This window comes from Bos indicus x Bos taurus, chromosome 5, assembly GCF_003369695.1.
Source record: "Bos indicus x Bos taurus breed Angus x Brahman F1 hybrid chromosome 5, Bos_hybrid_MaternalHap_v2.0, whole genome shotgun sequence".
Lineage (NCBI taxonomy): Eukaryota > Metazoa > Chordata > Mammalia > Artiodactyla > Bovidae > Bos > Bos indicus x Bos taurus.
The window spans coordinates 91,364,403-91,382,867 of NC_040080.1; the positions used below are offsets into that span (position 1 = coordinate 91,364,403).

Genomic DNA, 18,465 nt, shown 5'->3' on the forward strand with positions numbered 1-18,465 from the left:
CAAAAAATGTAGATATTGTATGATTCCATTAACAGGAATAGGAAATGCAAACTAATCTGTAGCAACAGAAAACAGATCATTGGTGGCCCAGGAGCAGGGAGGACAGGAAAGAGGGGTTACCAAGAGGCAAGAGGTATTTGGGGGAGGTGATAGGTATATTCATTACTTTGACTGAAGCAATGACTTCACGGGTGTGTACATGCATGAAAATGTAACCAAACTAGACAGTTTAAATGTTTGTAGTTTATTGTATGTCAGTTCTACCTCAAGAAAGCTGTTAAGATGGAATATATATTTATAAAATATGTGTAGAGTATAACAAATAATAATGGCTTACCTGGTGGCTCGGTCTTTGAAGAATCTGCCTGCAAAGCTGGAGACCCTGGTTCCATCCCAGGGTAGGGAAGATCCTCTGGAGAAGGAAATGGCAGCCCACTGCAGTATTCTTGCTTGCTAAATCCCATAGACACAGGAGCCTGGTGGACTATAGTCCTTGGGATGGCAAGAATCAGACACAAATTAGCAACTAAACTATGGTAACAAATAATGAAACAACAGAACATTCTTTGTATCCATCACCTGGTTTTAAAAAGTAAATATTCTTTTTGAAAATTTATATGTTCCCCAACCACCCTAAAACCCAGGCTTTCCTGTTTAAAACATACGGATGTCTGGAAACATTTTTTGATGTAAATAAGCTCAGTAATGTAGTACATGCATGAATATGTGTGCTAAGCTGCTTCAGTAGTGTCTTACTCTTTGTGACCCTATGGACTGTAGCCCACCAGGCTTCTCTGCCCATGCGATTCTCCAGGCAAGAATACGGGAATGGGATCTTCCTGACCCTGGGAAAGAACCCGCATCTCTTACCTCTATTATTGAACTGCAGGCAGGCTCTTCACCCCTAGCAGCCTGGGAAGCCCCAGTAATGAAGTGGTTTGGCACAGTTTGAAGGTGAAATTTGCCCTTTAAAAGATGGGGGGGCCCAAAACAGTGATTTAAAAACACTTCCATTTTTGGATTTAATAATAGTAATCTCGACAGACAGCCTCTGCCGAGAATGCAAAAGGGAAAAGTCTTGCTAACTGTGACCAGACAGGCACGTACTTTCATTTCTTTTTTTTAAAAAAGAGGCATAGTGGGGCAAGATGGAACGGAAGTAGGAGGGGGCATGTAGTAATAACTAGGCTTTGGCATTGGCTTGCTGGTGTGGGTTTTAGCCAGGCTTCACCTACAGATCGTTTTCTTAGGAGGGGTCACTGGAAAACAGGCAAGCTGTGAGTACATTCTGCATTTAAAACTGCAGCAGTAGTCTCCAAGCAGGAATGCTGCTGCGGCTGCTGCTGCTAAGTCGCTTCAGTCGTGTCCGACTCTGTGTGACCCCATAGACGGCAGCCCACTAGGCTCCTCTGTCCCTGGGATTCTCCAGGCAAGGATACTGGAGTGGGTTGCCATTTCCTTCTCCAATGCATGAAAGCGAAAAGTGAAAGTGAAGTCGCTCAGTCGTGCCTGACTCTTAGCGACCCCATGGACTGCAGCCCACCAGGCTCCTCCGTCCATGGGATTCCCCAGGCAAGAGTACTGGAGTGGGTTGCCATTGCCTTCTCCCCAAGCAGGAATAGGGGGTTGTAATCAGCTTTCCTTCTAAGGAAAAGCTGGAAACTTTCTCATTTCACTTCATGAAAAATAATGAGGCAATTTCTGCCAAACATCTATTAATTGGATAAAACAGGTCTCTTGCCCAAGATCTGACTTCAGCTGTGTATTTCCAGCACAGCCAATTCTTCTTTCCTTTGCAGCTGATTGGCTCTGGAGTGTGACCAGAAACCTACTTCCTGCAATTAAAGGAGCAGATCTCTAACTGTTGACCTGTTTTCTTCTCTTCTGAGTGATGGCGCTCACCATTTTTATCCTCCGGCTGGCTGTCTGCATCCTGGCATTTCCCATGTACCTGCTGGACTTTCTGGGCTTGTGGAACTGGATATGCAAACAGTGGTTCCCTTACTTCCTGGCAAGGTTGACTGTGATGTACAATAAACAGATGGAGAGCAAAAAGCAGGAGCTCTTCAGCAACCTGCGGGAGTTCACGGGCCCCTCTGGGAAGCTCTCCTTGCTGGAGCTGGGCTGTGGCACGGGGGCCAACTTCAAGTTCTACCCCTCTGGATGCCAGGTGACCTGTGTTGATCCCAACCCCAACTTTGAGAAGTTCTTGATCAAGAGCATTGCCCAGAACCGACACCTGCAGTTTGAGCGCTTCATAGTGGCTGCCGGGGAGAACATGCACCAGGTGGCCTCAGGCTCCATGGATGTGGTGGTCTGCACCCTGGTGCTCTGCTCGGTGAAGAACCAGGAGCAGATCCTCCAGGAAGTGTGCCGAGTGCTGAGGCCGGTGAGTGTGGGCATGAGGAGGGCTGCTTAGTGGCAAGCACATCACCACGGGCAGTCCTCCCAATTTCAGTAGATCAAACACCCTAACATAGAAGTAAAGCTACTAGAAAAAATACTGTTGAATTTTTTAAGAAAAAAATCTTGGAGTGCAGAAGAAGCTTTAAAGAAATAGACTGATAGTACATAAATAAATAAAATTTTAGAACTCCTTCAGGGAAAAGAAATAGATTATAAACAAACTTAAAGTACAAAAAAATTATTAAAATATTTGCTAAGGATGATAGACAATGGGTTAACTTCCTTCATATTAAAAGACATTACAAATCAACAACAGGATTCTTCAATCAATTGGGTTTTTTTATTTTTTTAATTTGTTTATTTTAATTAGAGGCTAATTACTTTACAATATTGGTTTTGCCATACATCAATATGAATCCGCCACGGGAGTACATGTGTTCCCAATCAATTGTTTTTTAAAAAGAGAAAAAGAAGCAAATTACTGGAACAGAAATATAAAGATAGCCAATATGTGATTTAAATGCTTAGTCTTGCAATTAAAGAACAAATTAAAGCAAGATATTTTATAATGGAATCTTAAGAATAAAACAAGTGAATATAACAAAACAGAAACAAATTCACAGATATAGAGAACGATCTAGTGATTACCAGTTGGGAGAGGGGAGAGGGGAGGAGCAGCACAAGGATATGGGATGAAGAGATACAAGCTACTATGTATAAAATAAATAAGCAACAAGGATATATCCTACAGCACAGGTAAATATAGCCATTATTTTGTAATAACTTTAAATGGAGTATGTTGTCGTTCAGTTGTTCAATAGGGCCCAAATCTCTGCAATCCCATGGGCTGCAACACGCCAGGCTTCTCTGTCCTTTACCGTCTCCCGGAGCTTGCTCAAACTCATGTCCATTGAATCAGTGATACCATCCAACCACCTCATCCTCTGTCATTCCCTTCTCCTTCAATCTTTCCCAGCGTCAGGGTCTTTACTAATAAGTCAGCTATTCACATCAGCTGGGTAAAGTTTTGGAGTTTCAGCTTCAGCGTCAATCCTTCCAATGTATGTTCACGGTTGATTTCCTTTAGGATTGACTGGTTTGATCACCTTGCAGTCCAAGGGACTCTCAAGAGTCTTCTCCAACACCACATTTCAAAACCATCAATTCTTTGGCATTCAGCCTTCTTATGGTCCAACTCTCACATCCATACATGACTACTGGAAAAACCATAGCTTTGACTAGACAGACCTTTGTTGGCAAAGTAATGTCTCTGCTTTCTAATATGTGATCTAGGTTGGTCATAGCTTCTCTTCCAAGGAGCAACCATCTTTTAATTTTGTGGCTGCAGTCACCATCTGCAGTGATTTTGGAGTCCAAGAGAAGAAAGTCTGTCACTGTTTTCATTGTTTCCCCATCTATTTGCCATGAAGTGATGGGACCAGATGCCATGATCTTAGTTTTCTGAAGGTTGAGTTTTAAGCCAGATGTTTCACTCTCCTCTTTCACCTTCATCAGGAGGCTTTTTAGTTCCTCTTTGCTTTCTGCCATAACGGTGGTGTTATCTGCATATCTGAGGTTATTGGTATTTCTCCTGGCAATCTTGATTCCAGCTTGTGCTTTATCCACTTGGTGTTTCTCATGATGTCCTCTGCATATAAACTAAATAAGCAGGGTGACAATATACAGCCTTGATGTGCACCTTTCCCAATTTCGAACCAGTCCATTTTTCCATGTCCGGTTCTAACTGTTGCTTCTTGACTTGCATACAGATTTCTCAAGAGGCAGGTAAGGTGGTTCTGGTACTCCCATCTCTTTAAGAATTTTCCACAGTTTGTTGTGATCCACACAGTCAAAGGCTTTAGCATAGTCAATAAAGCAGAAGTTTTTCTGGAATTCTCTTGCTTTTTCCACAGTGCAATTCAGTTCAGTTCAGTTCATTTCATTTCAGTGGCTCAGTTGTGTCCAACTCTTTGCAACCCCATGAATCACAGCACACCAGGCCTCCCTGTCCATCACTAACTCCTGGAGTTCACTCAGACTCACGTCCATCGAGTCAGTGATGCCATCCAGCCATCTCATCCTCTGTCGTCCCCTTCTCCTCCTGCCCCCAATCCCTCCCAGCATCAGTGCAATAGATGTTGGCAATTTAATCTCTAGTTTCTCTGCCTTTTCTAAATCCAGCTTCAACATCTGGAAGTTCTTGGTTAATGTACTATTGAAGCCTTACTTGGAGAATTTTCAACATTACTTTGCCAGCATGTGAAATAAGTGCAATTGTTTGGTAGTTTTAATACTCTTTAGCCTTGCCCTTCTTTGGGACTGGAATGAAAACTGACCTTTTCTAGTCCTGTGGCCATTGCTGAGTTTTCCAAATTTGCTGGCATATTGAGTGCAGCACTTTCACAGCATCATCTTTTAGGATTTGAAATAGCTCAACTGGAATTCCAACACCTCCACTAGCTTTGTCGTGAAGCTTCCTAAGGCCCACTTGACTTTGCACTCCAAGATGTCTGGCTCTAGGTAAGTGGTCACACTATCATGGTTATCTGGGTCATGAAGATCTTTTTTGTATAGTGGACAGGGAGGCCTGGCGTGCTGCGATTCATGGGGTCGCAAAGAGTTGGACACGACTGAGCGACTGATCTGATCTGATCTGTGTATTCTTACCACTTCTTCTTAATATCTTTTGCTTCTGTTATGTCCCTACCATTTCTGTCCTTTATTGTGCCCATCTTTGCATGAAATGTTCCCTTGGTATCTCTAATTTTCTTGAAGATGAGAGAGTTAATTCTTAGGTAGGTTGATGAGGAGTCCAGGGCCCTCAAGGAGGAGAAAGCAACAAAGTTTTTTGTCTACATTCCTTCATCTTAGTCACATAAGACTTTTTTTTATTTAAGCATACAGCTAATGATTACACAACAAAACAACTTATCTTGCTCAAGGGCTTGTTTTTCCTTAAACTCTGTACTAATGATTACATAACAACATTATATCTTGCTGGAAGACATATTTCTCCTTTTTAAGAACCTTCTGACTAATCCTGTTATCTTAAAATGTTTGTTTGTTTTTTGGGGTCTGATAAGACCGTTCTCTTGTTAACAACCATTTGAAAAGGTACATAAGGCCTTGATAAGACTAGTGGGGCCCTCTCTGCCCCCTTCTGATGTCTGTGTCAGAAGCTTTCTCTACCCCTCTTTCACTGTAATAAAATGTTTGCCAGGAAGCTCTGAGTGGACTAAAGCTGAGTCTCTGAATCTGAAGCAAAATTCTCTCCATTGGAGATCACAAACCCGACACTGTTCACCATTCACCACATGCTGTCAAAGAGATCTCTAGTCTTTCCTATTCTATTATTTTCCTCTATTTCTTTGCATTGTTCACTTAAGAAGGCTTTCTTATCTCTCCTTGCTATTCTTTTAAACTCTGCATTCAAATGGGTATAGTTTTCCTTTCTCCTTTGCCTTTAGCTTCTCTTCTTTTCTCAGCTATTTATAAGTCCCCTTCAGACAGCCATTTTTCCTTTTGCATTTCCAAAACCACTTTTCGTACAATGATCACCACTTCCTGTACAATGTCATGAACCTCCGTCCATAGCTCTTCACTCTGTCTATCAGATCTAATCCCTTGACTCTATTTGTCATTCCCACTGTATGAGCATAAGGGATTTGATTGAGGTCATACCTGAATGGCCTAGTGGTTTTCCCTATTTTCGTCAATGTAAGTCTGAATTTGGCAATAAGGAGTTCATGATCTGAGCCACAGTCAGCACTTGGTCTTGTTTTTGCTGACTGTATAGAGCTTCTCCATCTTTGGCTGCAAAGCATATAACCAATCTGATTTCTGTATGGACCCTCTGGTGATGTCCATGTGTAGAGTCACCTTGTGTCGTCAGAAGAGGGTGTTTGCTATGACCAGTGCGTTCTCTTGACAAAACTCGGTTAGCCTTTGCCCTGCTTCATTTTGTCCTTTAAGGCCAAACTTGCCTGTTACTCCAGGTATCTCTTGACTTCCTGCTTTTGCATTCCAGTCCCCTATTATGAAAAGGACATCTTTTTTTGGTGTTTGTTCTAGCTATAAGGTCTTGTAGGTCTTCCTAGAACTGTTCAACTTCACCTTCTTTGGCATTAGTGACTGGGACATAGACTTGGATTATTGTGATATTTAATGGCTTGCCTTGGAAACAGAGATCATTCTGTTGTTCTGAGATTATACCCAAGTACTGCATTTTGGACTCTCTTGTTGACTATGAGGGCTACTCCTTTTCTTCTTAGGGATTCTTGCCCACAGTAGTAAATATAATGGTCATCTGAATTAAATTTGCTCATTCCTGTGCATTTTAGTTCACTGATTCCTAAAATGTCGATGTTCACCCTTGCCATCTCCTGTCTGAGCACTTCCAATTTACCTTGATTCATGGACCTAAGATTCCAGGTTCCTATGAAATATTGTTCTTTACAGCATCAGACTTTACTTTTACCACCAGACACATCCACAACTGGGCATTGTTTCTGCTTTGGCACAGCCTCTTCATTCCTTCTGGAGCTTTTTCTCAACTCTTCTCCAGTAGTATACTGGGTGCCTACTGCCCTGGGGAGTTCATCTTTCAATGTCATACCTTTTTTACTTTTCATTCTGTTCATGGCGTTCTCAAGGCAAGTAACTTTGCCATTCCACTGAAGAAGGGTAGAGGGGCAAGACAGGAGTGTGGGAGAAGAGATACAAACTACTATGTATAAAATAAATGAACAATAAGGATATATTCTACAGCACAGGGAAATACAGCCATTATTTTGTAATAACTTTAAATGGAGTATAAGCTATAAAAATTCTGAATCACTATGTTGTATACCTGAAACTAATATTATAAATCAACTACACTTTAATTAAAAAGAAAGTAAAGCAAGATGCTACTTTACCGACTATTCTATCAGAAACTTTTAAGTTCAATATAGTGTTGGGGTAGGTTTGGAGGACTGGATACCCCAGTTGGAAGAAGTGTCCTCTTTGGAGGGCAATTTAATAATATTAAATTTTCAAGTACACTTACTCCTTCATCCAACAGGAATTTATCCTATAGCTATACTGTATAAATGTGCAAAAACTCATTTATATGTGAAAATATTCATTACAGTATTTGCAACACCACAAATTGAAGTGAAGTGAAGTTGCTCAGTTGTGTCCGACTCTCTGCGACCCCATAGACTGCAGCCTGCCAGACTCCTCTGTCCATGGGATTTTCCAGGCAATACTACTGGAGTGGATTACCATTTCCTTCTCCAGGGGATCTTCCCGACCCAGGGCTCAAACCCAGGTCTCCCGCATTGTAGACAGACGCTTTACCATCTGAGCCACCAGGGAAGTAAATACCCATCAGTCAGAGGCTGTTAAGTAAATTTTCACATAGTATAAAGAATTTCTGTGCATCTGTTAAAAAGAACAAGGAAGAGTTACCTATGTTGATATGAAAAAAATCCTCGACTTAGTATTAATTTAAAAGGTAACAAAAACAGAATATTATGTAGAATACAAGTCCATTTGTGTGTGTTGGGGGAAGAATATACCTATATAAGTAGTTATGTTAATGAGAATGATACATAAGAAACTATTAACAGTTACCTCTTGGGAAGGGAATTGGATGAGGGGAAAGAATTATTTTTCATTTTATACCTCTTTGTATAGTTTGAAATCTTTATACCTATATGTAATTTTCACATATTACCTTTATTGGTTATTTAAAAATTAGTTTTACAGTATTTTCTAAATATAGGTGAACATACATTAAGTGTGAACATCTTAACATTTGAATTTACTATTCTAGGGGAAAAGGATGTTCTATAATTCCCAGTTTTATTTTCTAACAGAGGAAGTTCCTCAGGAAGAAAAGGACTTGAAGAAAGTGTTTTGAGACAATAATATACAATCAAATCTAGTATCCCTGGGGTCCCTCTCTGCCCCCACCACAGATAACAGAATCTACACAAGTTCAAGTCACTTATATAAAATGGTGGACAATCTGCATATAAGTTATGCACATCCTCCCACATACTTTAAATCATCTCTAGGTTACTTAGCATACCTAATATAATGTAATTGCTACGTAAATAGTTGCCAGCATGTGGCAAATTCAAGTTTGGCTTTTTTGTAACTTTCTGGATTTTTTCCAGTTTTTTCGATCTGTAGCTGCTTACTTCTGAGGACATGGAACCTATGGATACCGAGCGCTTTGCTGTGCTTAGTCGTTCAGTCGTGTCCGATTCTTGGCAACCCTATGCACTGTAGACCACCAGTCTCCTCTGTCCATAGGGATTCTCCAGGCAAGAATACTGGAATGGGTTGCCATGACCTCCTCCAACGGATCTTCCCAACCCAGGGATCAAACCCAGGTCTCCCACATTGCAGGCAGATTCTTTACCATTTGAGCCACCAGGGAAGCCCAAGAATACTGAAATGGGAAGCCTATCCCTTTTCTGGGGGAACTTCCCAACCTAGGAATCAAACTGGTGTCTCCTGAATTGCAGGTGGATTCTTTACCAGCTGAGCTCCCAGGGAAGCCATTGATACCAAGGGCTGAGGGCCAACTGTAATTCTGTCTTTGGCTCAAGGATAGGCCAACATCAAAATAGTATCTGAAAAATGTCTGATTCTGATACTCACATCCTGGATCCTTCTGTCCTAAGATTGGGCATTAACTGGCACAGTTAGGAGACATTTTGCTTATAGTGCTACTAATCTCACGCTTCTGCAAAGCAAATAATGATCACCTCAGGTTTAAGCACTGAGAATGCTCTTAGGGGATCATATTCTTCCTTTAACTCCTACAAAGCACCCCCTCACTGCTGAATAGAACCAGGGACTTTCCTACATTCTCATTCACCCCATCACGCATTCCTTAACACAGGGACTGTCTTCATGTTGGGTTGGGGAAACAGACCTAGGGAAGTTAAGAAACTTGCCCCACATTACACAGCCAGCAGATCTGACTTTAACGCACATATTCTTCTCACTGCACCACAGTGCTTATCACTGGAGCTTTGTATTGCTCCAACTTCAACATTTCTATCATTTTTGCTGGCTATTCTCCCTCTGCCCATCCCCTAAACACTGGAATTTCTATTTTGGTTCTAATTTTGCTTATTTACACTCCCTGTGCAATCTCATGCCCCCCCAAAGTTTTCAATTATCTTGTACATAGATGGTTTCCAAATCTAAGTATCAAGCTCAGATCTCTCTTCTAACTCCAAATGTTCAAGTCCAGTTGTCTACACAGCAGTCACCTGAATGGGTAACAGGCATCTCTAACATAACCTGTATAACCCAGAGCACATCAGCAACCTCCCAGGCACAGGTCTCCTCTTCTCCTCTGGCCTCTTCTATGGAGAAATTTTTTTTCCACTAGGAAATTTCAAGTTTTCCATTCCTAAACACAGGTCTCATGCTTGCCCACAGAATTAGGGGGAACTCCCTCTCTAAACTCTGCTTTGGACAGTCAAGACTAGGGAAGCTAGAAGAGGCTAAGGAGAATGGGACACTCACCATGGGTTTTAGAGGTACTCATTGGTCCCTTTCCTCCTTCTCCCCGCAAGATGTAGATAAGTAGAAAACTTCTGAAGACTCCTTAATAATGTATAGCTACTACTGTGTCCAAACTTGACCTGGACTGTCCCAGATGAAAGCAGCAATTGCTGTTATATGACAGTTACTTACACACAGCATCCACAGATTGAATAAAATAACTAATGACAAAATATTATCATGAACTGCTTGTAAACAGCCAGTGGGAATTTGCTATATGATGCAGGGACCTCAACCTGGTGCTCTGTGACAACCTAGAGGGGTGGGATGAGGTAGGAGATGGGAGGGAAGTTTCAGAGGGAGGTGACATATGTATACCTATGGCTGATGTGTGTTGCTGTATGGCAGAAACCAACACAATATTGTAAAGCAATTATTCTCCAATTAAACAAATCAAAGGAAGAAAAATGTTATCATGAATTTAGTAAGACTTTTAGATGGCTCCATATTTTTTTTTAAATTTCAACAAACCAAAAATGTATGCTTTTATTTTAAAATTTTTTCCCTATTTTGAAAGTTAATTTGTATTGAAGTATAGTTGCTTTACAATGTTGCATTAGTTTCTACTGCACAGCAAATAGAATGTCTTTTGGATTTCAGTCCCATGCAGATCACCACAGTGCACTAAGCAGTGCTGTACGATATGTTCTCATTTGTTAGGTGATTCAGTTTTTTTAATTACTCCTATCATTTACATTCTGTGACAATGGTACAAAATATAAAACATGGTTATTTAGCACCAAGCAGTGCTTGGCATGGATTCAGATTCCCACAGGTTTGCAAAGCAGAGCCTAAGAACAATTTTCAGATAAAATTAAAGTTTATTTTAAAATGTAATTAAAAGGCAAACAACAAATGGGGAGAAAACATTTGTAGTGTACATAGTCTAACTATACTAAAAGCCTTTACAGATCAGTAAGAAAAAAGCCAACAGCCTATTAGAAAACTGATAATGGACATCAAGAGACAAATCAGAAAAGAAGAAATCTAAACAACCAATAACATTTAGTAAAAGATGTTAGGATTATTAAAGATATGCATGTTATCAAAAATACCACATTACATACCAAGTTGATCAAAAAATGTATCGATGAGCATTTATTGGAAATGGGCACTCATATCTGTTGCTGGTATGAATGCAAATTGCTGCAACTTTTCCAAAGGGCAGTTTGAAAACAGGTTTCTCAGGTGGCTTATTGGTAAAGAATCTGCCTGCCAATGCAGGAGGTGCAGATTTGATCCCCAGGTTGGGAAGATCCCTTGGAGAGGAAATGGCAACCCACTCCAGTATTCTAGCCTGTAAAATCCATGGGCAGAGGAGATTGATGGGCTACAGTCCATGGGGTCGCAAAGAGTTGGAGGTGACTGAGGAACTGAGCACACAAGCAATTTGACAACCTGTATCAACAGTTGGACTTCCCTGGTGGCTCAGTCGGTAAAGCATCTGTCTACAAGGTGGGAGACCCGGGTTCGATCCCTGGGTCAGGAAGATCCCCTGGAGAAGGAAATGGCAACCCACTCCAGTACTATTGCCTGGAAAATCCCATGGACAGAGGAGCCTGGTAGGCTACAGTCCATGGGGTCGCAGGAGTCGGACATGACTGAGCGACTTCACTTTCACTTGCACCAGCAGTTTTAAAAAGGCACAGACTTTTGATTCAGCAACTCTACTTTTTAGCAAGTTATTTATTTGGAAACAATTTTAGATGGTCATGAACACTTATGGGTAAGGATGTTCACTGTAACAGTATTTAGAGTAGTGAAAACCTGGAAATAGTCTAAATGAGAATGGTTAAATAGGAGATGGTAACTTTAGTGATGTGAAATACTGTGTAAAGATTTTGTATTGTTTCTTTTTTTTGTAAAGATTTTCTAAACCATGTTTTAGAATAATACTCAAATACATAGATAAAAGAAAAGATTATAAAATAGAATGTATATTCCAATCCTAGTATTAGGGGGAAAATACATATTCATATAAAAGTACATACAAAATCTTAACAGTAGTTATCTCGAGGTAATGAAAGGTGGTTGACTGTTTTTATTTGTAAACTTTTCTCTATTTTCTAAATTTTCTAAAATAAACATATTGGTGCGACAGTATTACAAGCCTCTGGAGTCAGACAACTCAAGTTAAAAACCTGGTTCTGACATTTGTAGGTTGTATGATGTTGAGCAAGTTGTTTATCTTCTATGTGACCATTTCCTTACCTGTGAAAAATAGGAATGATAATAATATTTACCAAAGAAGTGCATTGTGACGATTAAGTGGATTAACATGTGACAAACAGGCATTAAGGATAGGCTCTTGACTACTTTAAATTGCTTTAAATTTTAGCTATTATTATCTATTCCTCTATGAACAGACAGTATAGACTGGCAGCTCTGTAGACAATCTGACAGAAGATGATACTATTAACCACAACGGTATCGTAGTAAGCTTGGATTTCTCCATGTCTTCTCATGAAGTTGGCCTCTAGGGCCACCGAAATCTGACATTTAGTCAGCTTATAAATATATATAATCTGACATATAATAAATATAATATATAATCTGACATTTAGTCATCTTGTTTTCCCCACACTAAAATCCTTGGTGTATTTTGTTTTGTTTTCCCTTTTCTTTCTCAGAGAGGAGATTTTTATTTCACGGAGCACATATTAGGTTGGAGTAAAAGTAATTATGGTTTTACATTTTTGAAATTTGCTGTTTGATATTAGAATATGTTCTTAAATATGGTTATGTTATACATCATTTTAATGCACATTTCTTGCTTCGTTATTTTGCTAATGACTTTTTGTGTTTTTCCCCCAAAACTTTAAACTTTTTCTTTTGTATTGGGGTATAGCCAATAGAAATGTTGCGGTAGTTTCGGGTGAACAATGAAGGGACTCGGCCACACATATACATGTATCTGTTCTCCTCTAAACCCCCTCCCATCCAGACTGGTACACAACTGTTGAGTAGAGTTCCATGTGCTATACAATAGGTCCTAGTTGGTTATCCATTTGAACATAGCAGTGTGCACTTGACCTTCCCAAACTCCCTGACTCTCCCTTCCCCCTGACAACCATAAGTTTGTTTTCCAAGTCTGTGAATCTCTTTCTCTTTTGTAAGGAAGTTCATTTGTTTCATTTCTTTTTAGATTCCACATATAAAGGATGTCATACAATATTTCTCCTTCTCTGTCTGACTTACTTCACTCAGTATGGTACTCTCTAGATTCATCCATGTTGCTATAAATGGCATTATTTCATTCTTTTTAATAGCTGAGTAAGATTCCATTCTGTATGTGTACCATACCTTCTTTATCCAGTCCTCTCTCAATGGACATTTAGGTTGCTTCGATGTCTGACTATTGTAAACAGTGCTGCAGTGAATATTGGGATGCATGTGACCTTTTGGGTCATGTTTTCCTCTGGATGAATGTCCAGGAGTGGGATTGCAGTGTCATAAGGTAGCTTAATGCAGGAGATACAGGTTTGATCCCTGGATCAGGAAGATCCGCCAGAGGAGGGCATGGCATCCCACGCCAGTATTCTTGCCTGGAGAATCACATAGATAGAGGAGCCTGGTGGGCTTCTGTCCATAGGCCTCAAACAGTCTGACACAACCGAAGGGACAGTACACAGAGTGTAAGAGGCTCCCTTTCCCCCACACCCTCTCCAGCATTTGTTGTGAATTTTTTAATGACAGCCATTCTGATCGGTGTGAGGTGATATTTCATTGTAGTTTTGATTTGCATTTCTCTAATAACTAGCGATGTTGAAAATCTTTTCATGTGCCTGTTGGCCATCTGTATGTCTTCTTTGAAGAAATGTATATTCAGGCCTTCTGCCCATTTTTTCAGTGGGTTGTTTGTCTTGAAGCTGTTAAGCATCATAAGCTGTTTGAAAAGTTTGGAGACTAATCCCTCAGGGGTCACTTGCAAATATTTTCTCCCAATATGTAGGTTGTCTTTTCATTTTGTTTATATTTTCCTTTGCTGTGCAAAAGCTTTTGAGTTTAAGTAGGTCCCAGTTGTTTATTTTTTGTTTTGTTTCCATTATTCTGTGAGATGGATTTAAAAAGATATTGCTGCGATTTATGTCAGAGAGTGTTCTGTATATGTTTTCCCCTAGGAGTTTTATAGTGTCCAGTCTCACATTAGTGAGACTCTCTCTTTAATTAATTTTGAGCTTATTTTTGTGTATGAAGTTAAAGAATACCATGATCAAATGAGATTCATCTCAGGGATGCAAGGAATTTTCAATATCTGCAAATCAATGTGATAGACCACATAAACAAACTGAAGAATAAAAACCATACAATCATCTCAATAAATGCAGAAAAAGCTTTTGACAAAATTCAGCACCCATTTATGATAAAAACTCTCCAGAAACTGGGCATAGAGGGTACATACCTCAACATTACAAAGGCCTTATATGACAAAACCACAGCTAGCATCATACTCAATGATGAAAAGCTGAAAGCATCCCCTCTAAGATCAGGAATAAGACAAGGATGTCCACTCTCATCACTTTTATTCAACATAGTGTTGGAAGTCCTAGGTACAAGAATCAGAAAAGAAAAGAAAAAGAAGTTAAAGGAAATCTAAATTGGAAAAGAAGCTAAACTATCACTATTTGCAGATGATATGATACTATACATACATACAAGATCCTAAAGATGGTACCAGAAAACTACTAGAACTCATCAGTGAATTTGGTCAAGTTGTAGGTTAAAAAATCAATACACAGAAATCTGTTGCATTTATATACACTAACAATGAAAGATCAGAAAAAGAAATTCAAGAAGCAATTCCATTTACCATCACATCAAAAAGAACAAAAAACCTAGGAATAAACTTCAGTTCAGTTCAGTTCAGTTGTGTCTGACTCTTTGCAACCACATGAATTGCAGCACATCAGGCCTCCCTGTCCATCACCAACTCCCAGAGTTCACTCAGACTCGTGCCCATAGAGTCACTGATGCCATCCAGCCATCTCATCCTCTGTCGTCCCCTTCTCCTCCTGCCCCCAATCCCTCCCAGCATCAGGGTTTTTTCCAATGAGTCAACTCTTCACATGAGGTGGCCAAAGTACTGAAGTTTCAGCTTTAGCATCAGTCCCTCCAAAGAACACCCAGGACTGATCTCCTTTAGAATGGACTGGTTGGATCTCCTTGCAGTCCAAGGGGCTCTCAAGAGTCTTCTCCAACACCACAGTTCAAAAGCATCAATTCTTCAGTGCTCAGCTTTCTTCACAATCCAACTCTCACATCCATACATGACTACTGGAAAAACCATAGCCTTGACTAGATGGACCTTTGTTGGGAAAATAATGTCTCTGCTTTTGAATACACTATCTAGGTTGGTCAAAATTTTCCTTCCAAGGAGTAAACATCTTATAATTTCATGGCTGCACTCACCATCTACAGTGATTTTGGAGCCCAAAAAAATAAAGTCTGACACTGTTTCCCCATCTATTTCCCATGAAGTGATGGGACCAGATGCCATGACCTTAGTTTTCTGAATGTTGAGCTTTAAGCCAACTTTTCCACTCTCCTCTTTCACTTTCATCAAGAGGCCTTTTAGTTCCTCTTCACTTTCTGCCATAAGGGTGGTATCGTCTGCATATCTGAGGTTATTGATATTTATCCTGGCAATAAACTTACCGGCAATGGCACCCCACTCCAGTACTTTTGCCTGGAAAATCCCATGGATGGAGGAACCTGGTAGGCTGCAGTCCATGGGGTCGTGAAGAGTCAGACACAACTGAGCAACTTCACTTTCACTTTTCACTTTGATGCATTGGAGAAGGAAATGGCAACCCAGTCCAGTGTTCTTGCCTGGAGAATCCCAGGGACAGGGGAGCCTGGTGGGCTGCCATCTATGGGGTTGCACAGAGTTGGACACGACTAAAGCGACTTAGCAGTAGCAGCAGCAAGGACAAAAAAGACCTATACTCTGAAAATGATAAGATACTGATGAAAGAAATCAAAGACATAAACAGATGGAAAGATATACCATGTTTGTGGATTGGAAGAATCAATATTGTCAAAATGACTATACTGCCCAACGTGGCAATCTACAGATTCAGTGCAATCCCTATCAAATTACCAATGGCATTCTTCATAGAACCAGAACAAAAAATTGCAAAGTTTGTATAGAGACAGAAAAGACCCTGAATGGCCACAGCAATCTTGAAAAAGAAAAATGGAGCTGGAGGAATCAGGCTCCCTGACTTTATACTATACTACAAAACTATAGTCATCAAAACAGTATGGTTCTGGCACAAAATTAGAAATAGAGATTAAAGGAACAAGATAGAAAACTCAGAAATAAACACATGCACCTATGGTCAATTAATCTATGACAAAGGAGGCAAGACTACACAATGCTGGAAAGACAGTCCCTTCAACAAATGGTGCTGGGAAATCTGGACACTCACATGTAAAAAAAAAAAAAAAGTAGAAATCATCCTTTGAATGTTGATCTTTTCCTGGGCTAGCAATATGTGGTATGTGATGATGGACAGCAGCAGTTCCCAGTCAGCCTTGCCATCATGAAGGAAAACAACCAAAACACTTACAACCACTCTGTGTACCCAGCCATTCTGTTTTTCACTTTCAGTACAATATTCAATAAATTACATGAATATTCAACACTGTATTATAAAATAGACTTTGTGTTTGATGATTGTGCCTATCTACAAGCTACTGTAAGGATGCCAGGCATGTTTAAAGTGGCTAGGCTAAGCTGTGATGTTCAGTAGGTGCATGGGTGCATACTCAGTCATTTCATTTCTGTCCAACTCTTTGCGACCCTATGGACTGTAGCCCACCAGGCTCCTCTGTCCATGGGATTCTCCAGGCAAGAATACTGAAGTGGGCTGCCATGCCCTCCTCCAGGGGACCTTTCTGACCCTGGGATGGAACCCGCATCTCCTGCATTTCCTGCATTGCAGGTGGACTCTTTACCGCTGAGTCACTGGAAATACCTGTTCAGTAAGTAAGGTAGTATTGAATGAATTTTTGACTTAATGTATTTTCAACTTATGATGGGTTTATCAAGATGTAACCCGATCATGAGTTAAGGAAATATACATGTCTCTTTGTCAGCTAATCAACTCCAACCTTTAAGTTCTTGTGTCTGATTTTTATAGATTTTTCTGTTTCTTCCATCACTGGGTATCCTCAGAAACTTCTGCTTCTAGTATTCTGTGCTGACAGAAGCTAGATACCCAAGCTAAAAGAACTGTGAGTCAATCCAGAGTTAAAAAGCTCTGAATGAAAGACTGGGCCTACCTATATATTTGAGAGTGTTAACTTTGTGGTGTTCATGCTCTGTGGCTTGTTGCTGGCTTTCTGATGTGTTCCAGATGCTAACATTGATAGTTAAGTAAACTCTAGGTTCAAGAAATATCAATATTATTATAATTGTATCTGGAGTCTTGGCTTCTATATCCTTTCCCAACATATATTTAATACATTCACACTTTTAACAAATACTATATGTTATGTGGGCTTAAAAACACACACACAAAATCTAAGCACCAGTAATTTGTTTTAAAAGCTAAGCTTTCTCTTCCTTCTCTTTTGGATACTTTAGCTGCCCTAAGCATTATGATTGCATACTTCAGCCATGCCTCTTTCCTTGTGTGTATTTTGTCTGGGAACTATTCAAATAACTTATTTACCCCTGGGAGGCCAATTCTTTTCCTGCCAGAGAGGAAGAGGGGCACAGCTGGGATGGGGAGGACCTGACCCTACTTCCCTGCCCCTGGATAATTCATTATTATTATTTGGGGGTCTTTTTTATAAATTAAATATATAACAACTGCTAAAAAAATAAAATAAAATAATTAATTCAGATATATATACAGGGAACTATACTCAATATCATGTGATAAACCATAATGGAAAAGAATATGAAAAAGAAAATATATGTGAATAACAGAATCGCTTTACTGGAGAAATTAACACAACATTGTAAATCAACTATAATTCAACAAATTTTGAATATATATATATGTATAAATCAGACATATGTAAGTTTGTGAGTAATTCCACAAAAACTTCTAAGTAGGTATAAGTTGTATGTTTTCATTAAATGTCACTACAAATCTAGCAACTTTATAGGTCTCATTATTTACATATCAAAAAAAATCAAAATTTAATTTTATGGTAATATTCTGTGTTTAAATGTTCCACTTAATTTGATTAAGGCTTGTAAAAGCAAGAAATGGAGCCAAATAATTTTACAGTGATTTCTTCATCTTCTTTAGCATATTTAACTAGAAAAACAATTCAAGAGATCAGTATCACTTGAGCAGATCACTATAATGAACAGAGATTATTCACTGTGTCTGTTGTAAATTAAATGTTTTCCCAGAGACATTTAGAGTGATTAAAGTAGAAAGATAAAAATGTTTCCAACTAGACTCAATTATATACAAACTATAGACACTGTATGGAAAGCAGTAAAGGTTCTGACTTTAATCTCTA

At 39.6% G+C, this 18,465-nt stretch overlaps 1 pseudogene across 1 annotated transcript; it reads left to right on the forward strand.

The window, feature by feature from the left end:
* The first annotated feature begins 1,867 nt into the window (after window positions 1-1,867).
* Window positions 1,868-2,434, forward strand: LOC113893775 (annotated as a pseudogene). The gene has a single exon (XR_003511331.1). The product of XR_003511331.1 is annotated as a methyltransferase-like protein 7A pseudogene (transcript).
* Window positions 2,435-18,465: the final 16,031 nt, after the last annotated feature.